This window comes from Cupressus sempervirens, chromosome 7 (assembly GCF_028749045.1).
Source record: "Cupressus sempervirens isolate cs-2001-9-10 chromosome 7, ASM2874904v1, whole genome shotgun sequence".
Classification (NCBI taxonomy): domain Eukaryota; kingdom Viridiplantae; phylum Streptophyta; class Pinopsida; order Cupressales; family Cupressaceae; genus Cupressus; species Cupressus sempervirens.
In genome coordinates, this window is record NC_143124.1 from 549,434,026 (window position 1) to 549,440,586 (window position 6,561).

Below are 6,561 nucleotides of genomic sequence, written 5' to 3' on the forward strand. Positions count from 1 at the left end.
CTTTATCTTATCTTGTAGGACATGTTTATGCTGTTATTGCACCTAGTGATAATGATGAACAGACTGAGTATTGGCTAGGTAGATGTGTGGAACCTAAGAAAAAAATGACATGTCATCAAGTAGACGATGATGGTTTTGAGTATCCAATCGGGTCTGTTGTTGTAGTTGGAACTTGGCTACATAGATACCTAACAAGAAGAAATGGTTTGCCAGCATTTGAAGACTACCAAACTGAAAAGAAGATTTTACACTATTCTCATTTGGTTGTGGCAACAAATATCAAATCAGAAAGGTACAAAGGGAGACCCGCCAATAAGGTATTATGGACAATTTCAATGGACGAGCATGAGACAATCATAGATGCATTGCAAAAGAGAGAGGATGCAGATGGTACAGTGGGATGACTACATTTAAATCAAACACATGTAAGTTTTTTCATTATTGTATTTTATATATATATATATATGTACTTATATAATTTAATTACATGTAAGTTTGTGTTGTCAATACCAATTTGGAGAACTTACATACCTCTTATTCAGGTCTCAATTACAATTTATGCAAATTTAAGTGTTAAAGTGGATCAAACATCAACATCTTGTGCAATTTCACATAGTAAGTACATACAAATTACACACATATATTTACATAGTTCAGATACCTTGAATATTAATTTATGTGTTTATTAACATGTGTGTTTTTATTTTACATTTTTATTTTACAGGACCTCATTTGAAGAGATGCGTTCAACCAATTTTATGTTTCAAATGAGTTCAGTGAACTATAAATATATCATTGACATTTTCTTACATATATTGTGAAATATGTTGTACAAACTAATTCAAAAATGAGAGTTTACTTCTATTTGAAAGTTAAAGGTATGTGCACTTGATAAATTATTATAAATTAATTGTCAATTTAAGTAATGACCTCCTATTTTGTTCTATTACTTTTACATTCAAGCATGTTTAAATTAATGTTTGTTTGAAGTTTCAAATTACTATTGATTGCAATATTAAAAACAAGTGACTTGCACATGATAATTTAAAGATCATTACTCATTGTATTCATTGTATTCATTATATCTTTCATTACCAAACAACACATTAAGATCACTTACATGATGTACATTGTTAGGTACGTTATCCATACATGTGTGTCTTAAGGGGACATGGAAGTCTTAATAAGTCATTATGTCTGTTATATGTTATGATAGGTATTCATATGTTTACTACCACATAATAGGTCTTATTAGGTGATAATGACTCTTACATTACCAAACAACACATTAAGATCACTTATGATACATTGTTAGGTACGTTATCAATACATTTTTTAATCGAGTAGGTCAATTTTATTTGTATGAATTATCTCAATGCATAAATTTGATGTGATATTTATCCAATAATGCTCTATAGATAGTTAAAATTATTGTTCATCTTGCATATATACTTAGAAAATGTGTCATATGTTCATGAACAAAATATGTCAGAATAAAGAAAATGGTTTGAATATACTTAAAACATGGTGAAACATAGTAATATATGTACTACATACACAAGCATGATAAGAAATCGTAAAAAAATAGTACATGGTCTAACATACATCATAATGTGATCTATGAAGTGAAAAAATACATGGTCTAACATACAGTTTTAACTATCCTAACACAAAGTGTACATACATCATAAATAATATATATATATACATCATAAAAACATAATCTATAGGTGCCAAAAAGACCTAATCTATCTCATCAAATGTCCTCTTTGCTCCATGCAAAGAGGACTCAGATGGATCATCATGTGTAATATGAGTCGTCTCATCATGTCGGACACCCTATGAGGTAGATGTATCACCCTGTGTAACAGAAGGCACATCTCATCATGTACTTGCTTAATTGAAATGGGTCTCAAAATCTAGCTTGCAAATAAATTAAATATTCAATACATAATAAAATAAATTATACCACATGAGATGGGTGTCCCTCAGTAATGGGAGGAGGTGCACTGTCAAAACTACCAAATGCAGCAGTGGTGAGGTCCTGTAATTTACAATACATACATTTTTTAAATTTGATTTTAGAGCATAATGAACTATACATTATGTACATAAATCACAATACTGACCTCAAATGATGATGTATGTACCTCCATCTGGCTAAGTCTTGTGCTCTCAGCAACACTTGTGGTGACGTACTCCTAAAATTATGGATACATAAACGTTTAGTCAAAATTAAATATACATGAATATAATTACAAAGTACATAATTTGTACACTACATTTTTTATACACTATAAATTAAACATGTATATATAATGTATATATCATACCTGAGTGCTAGCCAATGTCACAGATGTGTCTACAGGTATGCTAGCACGATAATCATAAGATGGAGTCCAAAATAGACTATATCGAGGCCTGTATGGATGAGTATGATATCCATGCTCCTGTTCGTAAAATTAAAACACATAAAATATATATACATGTGAGTCAAAATTGTTTAGATTATAAGTTAATAATAATGTACATACATAAAAATAATACAAATTATTTGTCTTCAGTCAAAAGTTCATACCGCATGTATTCGAGGTTGTGCCTCAGTGGTAACTGGAGTAGGACTTGTACTAACATCAGTATGTGTAGATGCAGACAATCCCTACAAAATCAAATAAAAAGAACATATGAGAACATGTTATTAAATTTGAATTTGAATGTACATTTTTACAGTGTAATTCAAAGTGCATACTGTATAAGGGATGCCAACATTTGTAGGTCTCGAAAAAAGACTATACTGCCTCCTAGGAGGAATAGTGTCATCCATCCTTTGTTATTTGAAAAGTAAAAATTAATATAGTTAATACAATTACACATATATGTAGAAAGTAAATAATTATGTGCACTTTATATTTATATTGAAATTAAAATTTTACTTGCTGCTCTTGACTCTCTCTAGGCTCTCCCTGCTGCATGAGGTCAACAAATGATGATACGTCTATCTCGTCACTACCATCACCACGGGCAGCGTATACATCATCATCAAAATCTGCACCCTCAGCATAATGGCCATCGTGTGCTGCACTAGGATCGCTCTATGGGCCTGTGCATATGCCTCCACAGCTAGTACAAACATGTCCAAGTGGAGGAGCATGTACCGCCTACGTCCACTGCTGTACTAAATTGCCCGAAAGGGAACTCAAATGGGTAACAACAGATGAAATCGCATGATGATGGTAAGGAGCAGGCACAACAAGCGTAGGAAGAGGTACAAGGGGCTCAGCTCACCTGCGGTTTCTCGTTTTGTCACTCAGCTTTGCCCCAGGCCTATCTTGAGGCATCCCTCTACCAAGCCCCTAAAATGCTTTCATATCAAAATAGTTGGGTTTCAAACCCAACTCAAACTCAACCCATAAATTCCTAAGGAAGTACATGGGCACCTCATGATCACCACCGCTCCCAAAAATGTACCGCTATGCACGGATGTGCACACCACCTAATGGAAATGCGAGGCTTCTTCTCACTAATTGGTTCACCCATCTTAGGGTTTACAAAATAATGTTGAAAATTTCCTTTACCTATATGTAGGTTATAAACCTCTCTATATGATAAGCCATCAGAGTAGAAGGCACACATGCTTTCCCTCCATGATCTAAATGAATCGATGTCTAAATCAAAATGATGAATGGAGTCAACCACGCCTTGCATGCTATCTACAAGACGTAGTAGGTGAGGGGGGGGTGCCTCTCACGTCGGATAGCCTCTAATCACTCATGAGGTCATTGAGGTTACGCCTCATGGTCTCGCGGAGCTCATCCACAGTGGGTGGTGGAGGTGTGGGTGGGGGTGGAGGTGGAGGTGGAGGTGGAGGTGGAGGTGGCGGAGGTGGGGGTATGGGAGGGGGAGGGGGTGGCGGTGGATCCATCAAATATAATCTGCATATATATTTAAACAACATAAAACATAAAACACATCAAAAATACATCACAACATAATACATGTATGACAAAATTACTATTTAATAAAATTTAAATCTAAAATTTATCAACTAGATCTATATAAATGCGCATATCTTTATTAAAATTATATCAATTAAATTATAAATAAAGTTAAACACTTAAGTCAAATTAAACATTAAATACTAAATTTTTAAGTATGAACTCATTATGGATTGTACATGTTCATGTCTCAGGATGAAACAAAGTTAAGATTATGACAAGGTTATGTTTTACAATTTTGTTATGTTAACAGTTTCCATGATGGCTAAGCTTAAGATTATTATAATGTTTGCGATCCTTTAATGTTAGGGAACTTACCTAGGATTATGGTTTTAGTTACAATTATATTTACCTGTATCGGATATTTATTATGGTCCTAAGACGAGAGTTAAGGTTACAATTATCTAATGAAAGCTTAGAGATAGAATTATGAATTGATTAAAAAATATTTATGATTGTAGTTTGAATCCTAACTATTATTCGCTTTTTAACATAAGTAGTTTTCTATCAACAATGACACATCCAACATGAAAAAACATTAAATACCAAGGACAAAGGCAAAGACAATTATGCTATATATAGAAAGGATAGAACAAACTTCACAATTCTTCAAAGAATCTAAAATCTATCACATGACATTATTGTTGTAAAGTAGGTCATATGAAATTCTACAAAAAGCAGTTGGCTGATCAAAAATTGTTCTTGGAAAGGTGTCAAAAATGCTCTTGTCATAGAGTATTCAAAGGAGTCAACCTTCTATTCAATCATATGACTATATTACAAACATAATAGAATAGGGAGAAGAACAAAGAGAAAAACCTTGTGTGACACAAGTACAAATCTCAACACTTAATATAGGCATCCCCATTAACTAAGTCACCTAGGGATGAGGGGAATTTTGGGGCTTTTGGGAATGAGGGGACAATTCTACTATATAGAAAGGATACGAAAAACTTAATGATTCTTCAAAGAATCAAAATATAAAACTTAACTCATGCATTATTGTTGTAAACCTGGTCATATGAAGTTCTACAAAAAGTAGTTGGCTAATAAAAAATATTCTCTAGAAAGGTGTCGAAAACACTCATGTCATAGAGCACATGCTAAAAATTTCTCCATTGTTGATCAGATGATAGAATTATCAGCAGAAGTTTAGATTACATTGCACACAAACAGGATGTTACAAGAAAATTGAGACAAGACAATGGCACTAATTCTAAAGGTATGTTCTGACTTCTTGTCACATTTTGGAATAACCATGTAAAATTCACCTTTGGCATTTACATTAGAAAGGAGGAAAAGATGTAAAGGTGAAAATATAAGAAGTTGCATATAATGTGTAAAGTATATTGAGTATATATGTATGGGGAAGCACCATCATATTATGTACATATACAGGTATTGAGATAAACATCTCTTACAAAAGAAATTTCAGAAGATCTCAAAAATAGAGTATGGCACCAAGTTGAAAACCTTCTTGCAAACTATAAGTGTAGATCATGTCAAGTAATGAACTAATTTACATGTGAACCCTATCCCTAACCATGTATAAAAATCATAATTCTAATCATAATCCACAATTCATTACCTTATGAAGCTTTGGCTATCCACAAAATAGTCCCAATATATATTTATATGGAAGACCAAATTGATTTAAATAAAATGAGCAGAGAGAATCTTTTAACATACTTGAATTCTACCAACCAAAGTGAGATAATTAGAGTTCCAGTTGTTGAGTTTTCCAAAGATTTTCTTGTTGATATAGAGACACATTTCATTTATATGTTAGGGTTTACTACACATGGAATCCCTAGGTACCTAACCACTTAATTATGAAATCTCCATCCAATACCATATTTACTACATAAGGTAGGGGACTCAATATTTAGCCCCAATAAGATAGATGTAGAGACATAAATCTTACTACCCGATACAAAGAAAAGAGGTCCAATTTGATCATTAAATGACTCGTGTTGTACTCTTCTAGCTTAAACTGAATACAAATATATAATCAACAAACTATGTACATTAGATACTTATTAATTATTTGGAGAGTAGATCCTCTAACTTTTAGAGACAACTGGTTATCTCTAAGGAGATAATGTAATGAGTCAATGTTCAACAATAAAAAATAAAGAGGATGCAAGAGGACACCCTTTCATAATTGATCTAGAGAGTCCTAAAAATTATGATCTAACCCCATTAATTTCTTTACTAAAACCTTGACACCAATCATAAGAGAGGACACCATTTGACATTTAATATTGGACGGAGGGCTTGCAACATCATCATAGTGAAACTCCATTCCACCCTTTTGTAGACATTTTCATAATCAATTACTTGAGCATGCCTACACTCTATCCTAGAAATGTTTCTCAATCCACAGTCTTCCAATAGGTTATCAAGTTCTCCAATATGCATAAATATCTTTAACAAAACACTTTTGTGTAGGGTTAATGATCTTGGGTAGGATATCTTCTAGTCTAGAGGCTAAGACCTTGGCAATAATTATTTTGTATGATATGCATTTAGGAGTGTCCTATCTCTAATTTTTAATGAGATTCTT

The 6,561-nt window shown here is 32.9% G+C and overlaps 1 long non-coding RNA gene across 1 annotated transcript; it reads left to right on the plus strand.

Annotated features, from left to right (window-relative positions):
* Positions 1–306: 306 nt before the first annotated feature.
* LOC149547956 (uncharacterized) lies at positions 307–752 on the plus strand. The gene is made up of 3 exons (XR_016354434.1): positions 307–425; positions 543–615; positions 725–752. It is a non-coding gene; the product is annotated as an uncharacterized LOC149547956 (long non-coding RNA).
* The last annotated feature ends 5,809 nt before the right edge of the window (positions 753–6,561 follow it).